General features: G+C 36.0%; 1 protein-coding gene across 3 annotated transcripts in view; it reads left to right on the top strand.

Moving 5' to 3' along the window:
• Positions 1 to 15326, top strand: part of LOC6582041 (protein phosphatase 1 regulatory subunit 16A) — a 43744-nt gene that overhangs the window by 833 nt on the left and 27585 nt on the right. For all 3 annotated transcript variants that reach the window (XM_015162241.3, XM_044010052.1, XM_044010051.1), the window contains exon 2: positions 301 to 435. The gene's annotated coding sequence lies outside the window, so the exon portion shown is untranslated. The remainder of the gene's footprint in view (positions 1 to 300; positions 436 to 15326) is intronic.

Genomic DNA, 15326 nt, shown 5'->3' with positions numbered 1-15326 from the left:
ACTGTTAAGAGATCCCCCTCTCGTCTTTCTCTCGCTCACTCACTGTTAAGCCAAATCCTATTGGAAGCCGCCTGCTGCATCCGTTTTTGAGCGAAAGTTTTTTATGGTTGTCTCGCCAAAGTGTGCAAAAAAAAAAAAAAAAAAAAGAAGAAAAATAAATGTGTGCAGCCTGCCAGCTGTTGATAGGCAAACTGCATAAAGCAGAGAAGAATTAAAAAATCTAGTCAATTAATTGTTTTTTGTGCGCCGTGAAAGTGCTCAACGTGTTCATATAATAAATACAATTTTCTACAATTGCAGCTTGATCCATGTGTATGTGTGTGAGCGATTTTTTTATTATATATTTTGATTGAATGCAACATTAAATCTAACTGCAACAACAACAATAGCAGTCGTCAGCGTCAATGTCACTTGTTGCTCTAACTTGTTATTGAGGTAAGCTTTTATATCAAATGCGCACTATAAGTATATAAATTACCTGTTTAATCTAGTTTTTAAGCTTAGCCATAGAAATACTTTCCTAAATTATGCAAACTGCGTTCAGTGTTACGCGAATCCTTGAATTCAATTTCAAGTAGACAAATCGTTCAAATTAGAATATAAATTGACTTTCAATTATAGTAAACACTGACAAATGCGAAAACTTTAAAGGCCGACAAAAATCAGAAAACAGGCAAAAGCCATGTTATTGAGCTTCTCTTATTGGAACTGTTGGACCTTGGAATATTTCGAGCTATAACATTTTAAAAGCTAGGATCCTTAACAGCTTTCACAGGTTTGTTACTGTTAGGCTCCTCCACAATTAGACCAATATGTTACTATGTATACATACTGATTGGGTATTGTCAAACCGAAATTTCTTATAAAAATAAACAAAAATATAAATAAAGTAAAACAATTTGATAAAAATTTAAAAACAAATAACAAATACCAACACATCACCTACAATTGGAGTATCTTCTTCTTCTGCAAGTTTCCAGTTTCGAAAGAATTGAACGGTTTTGGCCTTAAACCTTAAACTCGTAACTGAACACATTTTGACCCTTTGAGCCGTGTTGCCTGTGTGTGACACACGCTTGTGGCAACTTCTCAGCTCTGGCCGGGCCATATTATTTTGCCTTCTTTACTCCTCTGTCTTTCATTCCTTTTATTATTTATTTTATTTTTTTTTAGCCGGTCTCTCTTGCGGCTTTTGTACAACTTCCGCTATATGTGAAGTGGTTTCGTTGAAAAAAAAAAAAGAAAAACAGAAATGAAAAAAATGTAATTAAACCAAGAGAAGCAGCGGCAAAGGGGAGCGCAGTTAGATAGGCTGGCACGTAAGTAAGTAGGTAGCAAACAAAGAGTAAAGCACATATACAATAACAACAACAACAACGACAACGCGAAGAATAATAACAACAACAATAATAAACAACAAAACTGCTATAACAGCTATGTCTGTGTAAACAATGAACCCAAGTTGCAGCCACAGCAGCAGCAGCAGCAGCAAAGGCTGCTCTCATGGGAGTCGCAACTTGTTGTTGCTGTTGTACCCGAAAAACCGGTTACATGAAATCATGAAACTGAACAAGAACAACAACAATAACAACAACAGCTAGTAAAATTCTAAAGCATTGCCATATGCACATTGTCTATCTACTATCGTCTGTGCCTCTGTCTCTGCCCCTCCCTCTCAGACTCTCTCTCACTTTGACTCTTTCACTCCGCCTCATTGTCTCGCTCTAATGCGCATGCGTGCAACTTGTTGCCAGCTGCTGCCGCACTTTCATTAAACATTTGCTCCAGCCAGCTAGTTGAATATGTCTATAAATATGCATACCCTAGATTAAATGGGGTATATTGACTTGACATGTTAACTTATTATTACTTTGCTAACTTTTTCTGTTCAGTACATAACATTCCAACAGTAGCAATCCAATTGGAACATATGCAAAGCATGCTTAACATTTGTTTACTGCTGTCATTCTCACTAATTGGGGTTAATGTTAATCAACATTTCCTAACAATGTTAGGAAACCTGAAAACATTACATTCCATGAATCCCATTACTTTCTATAATGCTGAGGTTTCCAATGGAGCAAGCTAATTGGAATGCTGTTCATTTACATTTCTGTTCGATAGTTCACCAATACTTAAATATGTATTACATTCCAATAACGTTATTCCAACTCATTTCTGATCATGCTAAAAATAAGCTTGCCCACTCTCCAATTGGAATACCAATTGCATAAATCAAGAGCATTTGCAATTCGTTTTGTCTGCACAGCACTCGTCTACTTGTTTTTCCTGTTTCTTTTGCATATACATATATACAAATTCAATTTCTAATATATAAAATCAAAACACGTTTTTGCATCCTTGTGGCACACTGACATCTTTCAACGTAAATTTGCTTAATTAATATCACAAAAAAAGCTTTTGCTTTCAGTTTCTTATTCAGCTTCTACCACCACCTCTCTCTCCTCGCTCAGTTTGTGTCTTCCTCTTCCACACATGTTGCTTGTCCAGTTGTTTGCATTGATTTGCAAATTTTTTGCTTCTCTTGACGTAATTTGCTTAAATATTTTATTTACCTGGCTGACATCGAACCGTTCACTAATCAAGCCTTTTGTCTAAGTTAATCACGGCGACAGCTCAGTTACGATTTAATTGCCGGGCATTGACAGTCAAGGACTCGCCCCTAATACAGTGCTGGCCATATAAACGTGCCTACATTTTTATGACTCTCTCATTTTATTGGCTTTTTAGTTGAGTGAAATATAAAAATTTCCTAATGAAAACCATATTTGCTCTAGAGGTGCCAACTGTTGTTCATTTGCTTAGACATAAATATTCGGGCATGTGTGTGTGTATGCATAGTAATGTACACTATAAACATGTTGGGCATTCCGTTTCAGGTTGCCTTTGTAATTCAATGCTGTGGAATGCGTGCAAGGAGGCGCCTTAGACAGCTGTTTATTAGTCTGGCGGCAACAGCTGTGCTCGCCAGCCAAAAGTTGAGCAGAACAGTGCTGAAAATATGAGCAGAAATGTGACAGATTGTCGAATATTTAATGCACTTACCATGGAAATCAAGAGTTATTAGGTTGAACATTTCGCTAAAGGAAAAATATAATGCTTAAATGTACATATATCATAGAGAAAGAGAAAGAGACAATTAAAGGGAGGGAAAAATAGACAGAAAAAAAGAACGAGACGCAGAGAAAGAGAGAGAGAGGGAGCGAGAAAGTAAACAATTGCAAGAAGGTTTGACTGCATATATAAATTATATATACAAGACCTATAGTCATATTCTCCTAGATGTTGTGATAGATATATAGCTAAACGAGCAATATAAGGTTTACCCATATTTCTATATACTTAACGCAGAGTACGAGCAACCGTCACTCTACAAACTTTCGTAAGAGATCGAAAGCAAAAGGTTAATTGGTTGAATCGTTACAAATCTGTTGACAATTCTCTCAGACATTGCAAACGAGAGCAAAGTGGAAAAGCCCTTCGCACTCTGACACCAGCGACAGACGTTTAACCAGACGAAACGGAAACAAGGTCTTGACTTTTGATATTAATGAGCTGAAAAACAGAAACAAAACAAAAAGTTTGAGCTGATTAAATAAAGCAAAAGTGAACTTGGCAAACTTATTTCGAGTACAACTTGTTAACTGTTCACTTTACATTATTTTGTAAGTTCATTGCGTGTAACGGTAAATTTCCCTTGGCGCCCAGCAGCATTAGTGACTGCAACAACAGCTGCTACATCATCATCACTAGCAGCAACATCTGCAGCAGCAGCAGCAGCAGCAGCTGTAGCCGCATCAACCTCAAAAGTCAGTCAACTAATTCAATTAGTGCCATGTGAATTATTTGCCCAAATCTGATGACGGGCATTTAGAGCCACGGCGGAAGGGGCACTATAGGGCGAGGGGGATCGCCAAGGGATGTCGGATGAAAGCTGATATAATGAAGCTATTGTAAGTTCACTTTATGCTTGCCTTAGAGATGGAAAACAGGTTACACGACAAAGTACTGAGAATCTAATTTATTGTATGTTGCACTTAACTTAAATTGAGATCAATTTGATATGAAGAAATTCAATTGAAATAAAGATATAGTTAGGACTTAATAATATATAAATTATTATTATACAAAATTGAAAAGCTTCTTCATATATATTTTATATATTCCATATACCTTAAATTGCATTTAAGTTTCTCACTTTTTAAGTCATCTCATCTGACTCTCCCTTTCTTATTCCTCTACTTCCTTTTCTGTGTGCGATACTCTCTCCCTCTCTCTGCGTTTCTATCTCTGTGTAGCCCTCGCCCTCTCTTCCCTCCCCCTTCGTTCGCTCGCTCCCTTTCATCATCCGGTATCAGCTAGACAAATCTAATTCAATTTTCTTCTTTCTTTCTACATTTCATATTTCATTTATGGAATTCAAGTACATTAAAATCGCACATAATCTTTAATTCGCTTCTACCTCTTTCTCCCTCTCCCTCCCACTCTCTTTCTCCTTTACCATCTCCAATTAGTCACGCTTTCATCTCTGCCAATTATTTGTCCATCGCTAACACCTTTGTAGTTACCACGACCTGGCTTAGAGTTTTTTATAGCGTTTTCTTTAAGAGTTTTTTGCATTATTTTTGTTTTTTGCTAACTGGATCAGCCTTTGGCCTGGCTTATTATCTTAACCAAAAATAGAAGAAGAAGAAGAAGAAGCAAATAATTTTTTGTTCATTTGTTTTGTGCCAGTTTCAGTTTTTAGTTCTCAGCTCGCATTGCTCTGCGTTTTCGCAGCCAACTGAAAATAATAAAAAAACAAAACAACAACAAATTGTTGGGAAAACAAAAAGTTTTCTATTTGAACATTTTTGTGGGTGTCACATTGGCCACGCCCCCTTTTTACACGCTAGACAATAACAATTGTGCTTTTGTTTACCAATTTGTGGCTAATTCTACGATTGCTTCTGCTGCTGCTTCGTCTTCTTCTTCTTCTTTGTGTTTTTCCTTTTCGTTAGCTTCGCGTGTTTGTCTTTTTGCATTCAGTTTTGTTTGTTTACTTTCTTTGGCTTGGTTTAGTTTGAAATTTGTTTGGCGTTTTTGTTTTTGTTTTTTTCCTACTTCGCTTTTTTTTATTTTATTTCCTCCCAGTCGAGTTGAAAGTTCATTTGCCGTTTTAATTGCTAGCTAAATAGCTCGAAAGTTATTTGTTGGGCTTTGGGCGCTTTGCGAAGGCTAAAAAAAACTTCTGAAAGTGGTTGTGAATTATGTTTTCGGGGGGTTTCATAAGTAAGCCGCAAATGCAAGCCAAATAAGTTAATGGCAAAAGCAATTGACAACAGATCTTATACTTTTTTTAAACTTTAATTGTAAGCTGTTTAATGCATTTATATGATTTATTTATTTTTTATATTGTGATATGTATATATTTATATCATTATGACTTAACTCTTTACCTTTTGTTTTTGCGTGTTTATTTAACTAAATAATTATTTATTTACTTTGACAGTTTGTAAGTACAAAAGTCTACAAAAGCACAGATCAATTGTAATACTGTTTATATTTATTTAACTAACAGCAATGATGAATAGTTTTTTATACATTTTCACTTTTGTATTTACACATAACGGTTTCTTGTGAAAACTTACACAATAACAGTTCAGTTATCAGCTGATATCTATTGAGTAAATAGTTGATCAGGAAACTTTAACAAAATCTACATTATAAGATTTGAATTTAGACTAGCATAAAGAACTAAAATAAACCCAAAAAATAAAAATTTTATAGAAACAACATAAATTATATGTTACGAAATTTGCATACAAAATAAAAGTATGATCAAATGGGTTTTATAAGAAAACAAATGCTTATCGGCATTTTTATGCATTGTTGTTATAGCTATCAATGTAAATGCAATAAAAAAAAAGGTGTGACCATATGTAGCTAATGTTAAAATGTCAACTGCTACATGCCTATCGGACTTTTACGCAATAGATAATTGATTGTTATCGATATCTAGTTTTTGTATAAAAGAACGAGTGCCTATGCAAACAAAAAGCATAGCTAAATGGGATTTATAATAAGGCATTAATCATATTAAAAGTAATGCTTCAACAATTTGACTGCTTCTTCTTTCAAAAGAACAAATTCATTTGCACAAAGTCGAGTTCATTGAAAAAAGGGGTAACACGTGTTGCCAATGAAATATATAAATTGAGATCGGTGGCATTTATGTGACTAATTGGCTCAGAGGCAAACGACAACACGGAAAAACCAAGAGCATTAAATTTATAACAATTTAATGGCCAATTAGTGGCAAACGTAAACTGTTTGCCTCTGCATGCGTGCGTGTGTATGTGTGTGTATGTGTGTGTGTGTGTGTATGTGTGTGTGTGTGTGTGTGTGTGTGTGTGTGTGTGTCTGTGGATTGCGGTCTAGGACAACCGAAATACAAACACCAATGCACAGCAGCACACACCAACGCACACACACACACACACATTCACGCACACATTCACACGCCCACATTCCACAGTTTTTGGGCAATCTGTGCGCTCGCATTGAAATCGAACGCGTTTCCTTTGCGAATCTCAAACCCAATTAACAATTTGCCTGGCTGCACAATTTCCACTCGCAGCCAATTTAGTTGTTGACCATTAAATTGGCCAGCAAACTGTTGCAAATTTCGATATACACACACATACATACATACAGACAAATAATTTAGACCGCAAAAGAATTTCATTTCATTTCAATGCTGCGAGCCTTTAATGCCATTAACAGCTACATAGCTAGCTACTCACCATCTATCCGCATCGTGGCCTATTGAAAGTACTCTGGCCTGAGCCATACAAATGCGGTCTACAGGTGTACGTTGCTGACGTTCTTATAAAAGTATATGTATATATTTTATTTAACTAAGTGGAAGTACTCTTTTGAAACTAAGTTGACGAGTTGACGAAGTATACGCAAGAGTATATACCCTGCGCAGTTGGAGTAGATAAACTGTAGGCAGAGCATATACCCTGTAGTTAGCAGAAGTTTGTTAAGATATGAAAACTAGATCTAGAATGACGATAGAGGACACACATTAATTAATTATATAGATAGCATAAATTTATTTATTTTTAAAATTAATTATAGATCTTAACTCTGAATTTAGACTTTAATTTAGAGTTTTTTCTATGCTCAACTAATTTTTATTTTTTTAAGTATGCATAGGCATATGCTACTCACTTGTTGCATTCCACTGTTTCACAGGGTATTTTCATAATAATTTTCTTTTTAGCAAAGGAAAGTTTTTTTGACAGCCTCTTGAAGTTTTGCCTTCCTTTTTTTATGAGCTTTTCCCGTTAACAATTCTTTTAACTAGCTTTACAAATGGAACACCACTCAGCACCTTCTCTCCCACTCCTCCACTCTCCCTCTCTCTCTCTCTCTTTATGTCTCTGTGTGTGCAGCTGTAGCATATTATAGAGCAATACTTCTATTTGGAATTGCTTTTTGTTATTGTTTTTTATTGTTGCCGTTCGGTTGCTCGTTTCTGTTCGCTGGCAGTCACGGGTCTATTTCAGTTAATTATCGCACCCGCAGCAGGTTAACTTGACGCTGCCCGGTACGAGGCAACTGCCCCATAAGCTGGCCCCGGCCACACCGACCCCTGCTCCACCTTCGGCTTTTCGCCTACTCCTCCTCCTCCGCTACCTTCTTCATAACGGGCCTGACGCAACTTGACTGATATTTTTGCTCGAATGATCTAATCAGAAACAAGTTGATTTGAATTGTTGTTAGTGTCGTTGTTCTTGTTGCTGTTGTTGTTGTTGTTGTTGTTGGCATTGCTTTTCTCAGTGGGTAACATTGACGTTGTGTGGGACAATCGATTGCGTTTTACTGTTGTTATTGTTACTGTTTATGATTTCTAAATAGCAATACTTACCTGTATGAAGTGGTATGCACTTTCATGAATTTACTCGAAGAACAATGAAGTCCAAGTTAATGCTTTATATACTGCTAGAAATAAGTACAAATGTGGAAGGTATTTAACATATTCATGTCTACATAAATGAATTGATCAGATGTCACTTTAGGTTGTGGAACTATTTTCCATATTAGATTTCATATGAAATATTACATGAAGTTGACCATTTGTGGATCACAAGTGGAACATACTTATCCATTTAAAACAAACCTATCGGCTGTGGAACATAAAATGTAAATGATATATAAATCCTTAATTATGAACTGCATTAGATACGAATTTTACAAATATTTAATGTAATAGAATTCTGCTTGTGGAACCTATTTAAAATATCGATTAATTATGTATTTACTATATTATGGAGGATCCGTAAAGCGTACTACAATATCATAAATAGTTTGTGAAACTCTAACATTGCATATTTGATATTCCATTATCAGGTTTTATTTATTGTCTGATATCTATGCACGTAGCCCTCCGCAATTATTCTACAATTGTTAGACTCTACGATTTCTTCGTTTTATCTGTGGAACTATGTTACGGTCATTTACTGCCTTCCGGTATTTGTCGCATGATGATTATGACATTTCCAGATAAAACGCTTTATTTCTACGTGCTGGCTAAAGTATTTTATTTATTTATTTTTCGCTTTTCAATATTGCGTCAAATTGCGTTAAGCTATCCAATAATCGAGTGTCTCGCATGTTCAACAAAAAAATATAAAATAAAACTCATGAAAAACTGGCAAAAATGAACAGACAGCCTTTTGTTTTAACTGACGTGACAGAGAATACAAAAAAAAAAAGTTATTAGAGATAGAGGAGAAGAAGCAGAGCATACCCTATAAAAAATATTTAAATATGCATAACTTGTTAAAAGTGTATTGAACAAATTGAATATATCATTAGTCTTAGTCTTTTTTGAATAGCCACTTTTTATGGCTTAAACCGTTAAACGTTAAATTCTGGCAAAAGAAAATATAAAATTCTATTCAGTTCAGACGCTTTTTGTTGACAGTCTTTTTGCTTTGCGTCATATCGCCAAATCACAAAGTCAAACAAAAAACGTTAACTGATATGCCAAGCGAAATATGCACAGACAGCAATAGAGAGAATAAAAGAGAGGGAGAGAGAGACAAGCGAGAGAGTGAGAGTGTGAGGAAGAGAGGCGGGACACATGACTGGTCAAAAGAGGCATTGCGTGTGGGGTCATCAACTGGGCTTGCGGCCCTCGGGCTAAAAACTTTATGAGCGTAACAATAATAATAATAACAAACAACAAGAGCCAAAGAAATAGAAAATAACAAAACGCGGAAAAGAAGGAATATTGAACAAAAGAGCAAAAGTTTGATTAATGAGCGGGCGGGCGGTCGGGTGGATGGTTTCAGTTACCTTATTGCAATAGCAACAACCAGAGCAACGTGCAACAAATGTTGTTAAGAAAAGTTCTACTTGAAGAGTCAGGCTAAAAGTTATTGGCCAGTTGTATCTGGTGCCACAAATTGTAGCTCAAACCGCTATTGAGGTCAGCTTCCAATAATGAGCACAATAATAATTGGATGAGTGCTTCAGAAATTCATACTTGAACGCAAATTGAAGCATTTTCTGGGCAGCTGTGAAGATCGATTCATCAATTCTATTCTCCACTTTCTAGACACTTTGTGGGTTGTGGGTGGAATGTGTGTCAATTGTTGCGGCTGGCTTTAAAGAAACCTTTTGAACAATATGATATATTTTACGCTGTGGATGGTGTGTGAATCGTATATGTAATCAATTTGTCAAGGCAGAGGCACGGCTTGATCTCTTGATGCAGTGCATGTACAAATTGTGGAATCTATGTGGAACATATGTGGAACGTATGTTAATTTGTGTAATATAAATGGGTTTATTTGATTTCATGTTATATTGCATATGTACCATTTTGTGTGGATCCCATGTGGAACATATGTGGAATGTATGTCTATTGTAATCTGATTTGACATAATACGTTAAGTGTGTATCCCAATATATGAAAAGTGTGCCCAAGCCATGTGGAACATACATGATAAATTCTGATCTTTATATCTATATTTATATTCTCAAATACTTTGCGACTCGCAATTTTGCTCTTTCCACATATTTAATAATTTAATTGAATTTCTTTTCGTTTATTTGTTTACTTAGGTTCCTTTTCATTTATGCCTTTGGTTTACAAAGGTTTCCATTTCGAATACCAACCGCAATTCGCGTTAAGAGCTCTTGACCTATTAAAAAACGCAACTTTTTTGCTCAATTCGAAGCCCTTTCAATGTCATTCAAATGTCAACAGTTGTCGTCCGTTCCAGTGGCTCCCGCTGTCGCATTTGTTGGTCCTTTTCCAGTGGCAGTCGTAAAGCACATAATTAAATATTTAGATTGAATCAACAATTTGCCGAGCGACTAACGAGAATTCTATTCTATTATTCATGCCGCAAAAAACGAACATTAAAAATGCAATTTCAATAAAAGCACCAAATGAATTTCAATTAAAAACGCATGTGACACACTATACAAAAAAACCAAAAATTAAAAAATTAAAAAACATTTAAAGTTTTTTCAACAAATATCTGTGCATATATAAGCCGCACAATTATTTACTTAACTTCTTTAATAAACTCGCTTGTGGAAAAAAAATGCTGTCCGCTATGCATACGTTAAGTCTGTCCAAAAATCGCTTCGGATCCACTGGGCTTTAAAAAAAAAAAAATCATACGAAGTTGCCGAAAAATGCAATTAAAAATCCATCGCTGAGAGTTTGCTCAAAGTTCACAGAGAGTGTGTTTGGGAGTTAGAAAACTTTTTTGCTGCCCAACTAACTCAGTCACGCACACTAAGAAAACCAGCAAAAAAAAAAAAAAAAAAACGCTTGCAAAGCGATTTTCCAGCGCGTGCCACAACAAATTTTCCCCAACTATTCATAAGCGCAGACAAAGGGCGTGCTCTAGCAATGCCTTTATCATCATGATGGCCATCATTCCAAACATCATCAACGGCATCATCGCCATCAGCGTCACCTGTTCATGTACTCAGCATATTTTTGCATATCCTGCGTGTACAAATATTTTCCCATGTAACTGCTTCACACTTTAGGACTTCGCATTCCACACGGCATTTGGCACCCCCGCAAAACATGCGTCCCCCTCAGACCCACAGACCCCGCACACTGCTAACTGGCAACATTGTTGCCAAAAACGTAACGAAACTTGGCGCCAAAATAAACAATTTCAATTAAATGAGTTTCTCCAACAGCATGACGAGGAGGGAATACCCTTTTATATCTTAAATTCAAATGGAGTAAGAGAGTTTATACCAAATTTAAATTTAATTTAAATTTGAATTTGATAAATATGATTAGAAATATAATTAGTAGTATTATCATGATCATTGATATTATAAATTTATTAACTATTATCATCATCATTAACATTGTTATTCCAATTATCATTATATGCATGAGTATTAATTATGATTATTTTGATTGTCATTATCATTATCATTTTCATTGTTATTTTCATTGTTATTGTCATTGGCATTGGCATCATCATTATGATTGTTATTGCCATTGTAATAGTCATTATTTTAAATATATTCCTTTTTATTGTCTATAATATTATTATCATTATCATTCAAATAAAAATACCATTATTTTTATCCTAATCGTTGTCCTTAACCTTTGCCCTATCATTATAAATATTGTTATCATCTCGCTTTACGTTAACATTAGCATTATGAGAGCCCTTTTCATTAACATTTCTCTCATTTATCTAACTCTTGAGCTTAGCCAAGCATAACATAAGCGAACAATGTCTGCTTCCACACAGATTCCGCAGCAATTTGTTCGCACTCCGACAAAGCCATTGTCTGAATGTATTGCACCTTGCATTGATACCCTAACTGAATGGCGTTAGAGTCAAAGTTTTCGGCCCAGCTGCATAGTCAAGCAGATGACAAGAGACTGGGTTAGGTATAGAGAGAATGTTTGAGAAGTGTGGCTAAACTCTGGGCAGCGGGGTAACAACTAAAAACCGCCGCTAAACAAAAGGAAAACAATGTAATGGCGGCAAAAAACAAAAAAACAATAAAAAAGAAACATAAAAAGCCACGCACAACAGAGATGCTGCAACAACAACACCAACAACAACAAGAAGAGTAACAACAGCGACAAAGTTGCCTGTAGAGGAAACCAAAGTGAAACGCCTGTCCTGGCAATGGCAGACGCCTTGATGGGTGGCCAGCTGCCGCATGTAAGGAGGAGGACGGAGAGAGAAGGGGTCAAAAAGAGAGAGCGAGGTAGGGTGTGAGTGTGACTGCGCGTATGAGTGAGAGAGACAGCAACTGTAGCAGCAGCTACAAAGTGGAACAATGCGACATGTTGCGCTCCAAAGATTTTGGCTAGCAAATTTTGCAATAATACACACACACACATACACACTCACTCAACCACACACACTCACTCTCACTCACACACACACAACGCATACACCTTTAATGGGTTTCGCAATTTGATAAGCAATCTGTGTGTGTCTGCATCTGGCTAGGCGGAACAGGATGCGATTTATTAGTAGCCTGAACTAGGCGAAAATTAATCTTTGCTGCTTGTTTAACTGAATTGAGTATGCAGCAATTGGCATATGAGGCTGAAGTAAATCGATTTCTGGACAATTTGTGAGCCAAGAGCATCGTTAAATCTGACGCTGCAGTGCAATGAAATTGTGTGCATGGGCAAAGTTTAAGGACCTCGAGCAATGCAGCTGAATAGCAATTTAAGTGCTCTGCAATGTTGACTCTAGGGATTTGAGCCAAGGGTGATTTTCCTTAATTTGCGACATTCATAACTCCCTCTCCTAGTCAAAACTGCTGCCATTTTTAGCACTGAATTGAAGAAACAATTTGAGTTTTGACTGTAATTTTAATCAAAATGTTTGAGAATAGTAAAATCTATTTCAAATGCAAATTTAGTGGAGGTAGTCATAGAAATTATAATAGTAGTATCTTCAAATAGTAGTAGTAAAAGTAGTCGAAACAGTAGTTAAAGTAGTAGTTTTTGCAAAAGTTGTAATAGTAGTCAAATTAGTAGCGGTAGTTATAATAAAAGTAAAAATAGTAGCAGTATTAAAATCTGTTGCATAAGTTGTAATAGTAGTGAAAATATTAGCAGTAGACTTAAAATAGTAGCAGTTGTAATAGTAGTATTTTACAAATCAGATAAAAATCGGAAAGGCTTTCGGTATAAACTTTAACCGATTTTAAATCTTACTACTACTTTTAAAAGTAAGTATAAACAAGTAAGAAGGCTCCAGTCGAGACTGCTCGACTAGGAGATACCCTGAACCCTCCAAACTGATATTCTAATCATTCTGGACTTCTTTTATGCACACATACATACACATGCACGTATAAGCACGCGCTCTGCAAACTGCGCAGCTAGCAGCGGCTGCGCTTGGGCTGCACTGCAGTGTGGGCAATATTATGAGAATTTATTTGTTAAATAATTTCTTTTGTAGGCATACGATCCTAATGAAACTTTTAAAGCGTAATCATATGGCTAAAATGTGTGTACGTTCCAAAGCACAAGTCTCTAGTACTTGAAATGCGTTTTTTACAAATTGGGGGCGAAGGGGGCGTGGTATCCAAAATCTGTAAATTACAAAATCTTTGTGTCTATTAACTCTATATACAGCGCAAATTTGAAGTGTCCAGGTCTAAAAGTGTTCAAATTAGGCAGAAAAAACAATGTCGATTTTTCGATTATTCTCGATAAAAAAGTTATCGGGCGAGTTATCGAAAAAATAAAGCAAACTTGTACTGCCTATGGTATACACGAGTATGCATGCCAAATTTCAGCTCTCTAGCTCTTATATCTTCTGAGATCCTTTTGCTCATACGGACGGACGGACGGACGGACGGACGGAGGGACGGACGGACGGACGGACGGACGGACGGACCGACGGACAGGGCTATATCGACTCAGCTCGTCGTCCTGATCAAGAATATATATACTTTATGGGGTCTGCGATGATTCCTTCTGCCTGTTACATACTTTTCACAAAACCATTATACCCTGATTTCCCATTTTCAATGGGTTCAGGGTATAAAAAGCATACAAATTCTATAATAATTTCCCAAAAAACTTCCACTCATGATTCATGGAATTTGTACTTCAAATAAGTCTTTTAGATTAAACATAAGCATACAAAAAATATATAATAATAATAATATAAAATTCCAATGATAAGCGCGTGTGCGAAAAACTTAACGAATCATAAATAATATAAACAATTTGTAGATTATGCTTCATTGATAATGGCAAGGCAGTTGGCAATAGCAGTGGGAATAACCTTTACTTTAAAGGTATATATATATATATGTATAGCTGTACCATTTATAAAATATGTTCTTATAAATAAAGTTTCCTTATAATACTATCTTCAATTAGTTGCCATATTTACTCAGCTCTACCACACTTGTCTGAAATTTAAGACCTTTACATTATTTGTAACCTTTAGCTTTTGCCCGCTCCCTCAGGAAAATCCAATTACATTTGGAATATCCAACAGCTGCGCATGGCGAAAATTATGAACTATGAAATTCAGTCATTGCAATTTGCGCAGTCATTGAAGCACTTAACACACGGATTTTGATAAAAGAAACAAAAAAGAGCGAAATGAAAAGAAAATGAACATTTCCTTATCATCCGCCAGCCTGAAATGCAGTCGTAAGACAATATCATAAAAAGGCGCTCAGCTGCACATAAACTTTGAAATACTCTTATAATTAAATTACACAATATTGCGACGAGGCTTATCACGAATCAAATGATTATAGCAAAAAGTGGGTAAACGGGAAAAGCCCCATTGCTATATATAATAATAATAATAGAGTGCACCCTTAAAGGCTAGATAAAAATATAAATATACGAGCCTATAGAAAACTGAAATATCAATGCACCAAAATATTCTCTGTATTTTGGGTTCAATCATTATCCTGTTTCAATATAATATTCGATCGATATGTCCCCTATCGGATCGCATATGCCATCTCATATAATTTTCATACGTTTCTTAGGAGTTGTTTATCAGAAACCACAAATTTGTTTAACAAAGCGCCATTCAACGCGCCATAAAAAATTCACCCTAGTCTAACAAAGGAGCCGGCGGGAAAAGGGGGGAAGCCCAACGGCAAAGAGCAGCTGAAAGTAGCAGCAGAGGGCAAATATCCGTTGGGAAAAGCAAATAAATAACGGAACCAAGCTAAATGTAAACAATGAAAACGATGCGCAGAATTTAGGTAAACTTTTGCCACAACTCTGCCGGCAACTGGAAACTGGC

Source organism: Drosophila mojavensis, unplaced genomic scaffold, assembly GCF_018153725.1.
Source record: "Drosophila mojavensis isolate 15081-1352.22 unplaced genomic scaffold, ASM1815372v1 contig_74, whole genome shotgun sequence".
NCBI lineage: Eukaryota > Metazoa > Arthropoda > Insecta > Diptera > Drosophilidae > Drosophila > Drosophila mojavensis.
The sequence above is the reverse complement of the archived record's forward strand: the minus strand, read 5'-3'. Positions and strand labels throughout refer to the sequence as shown.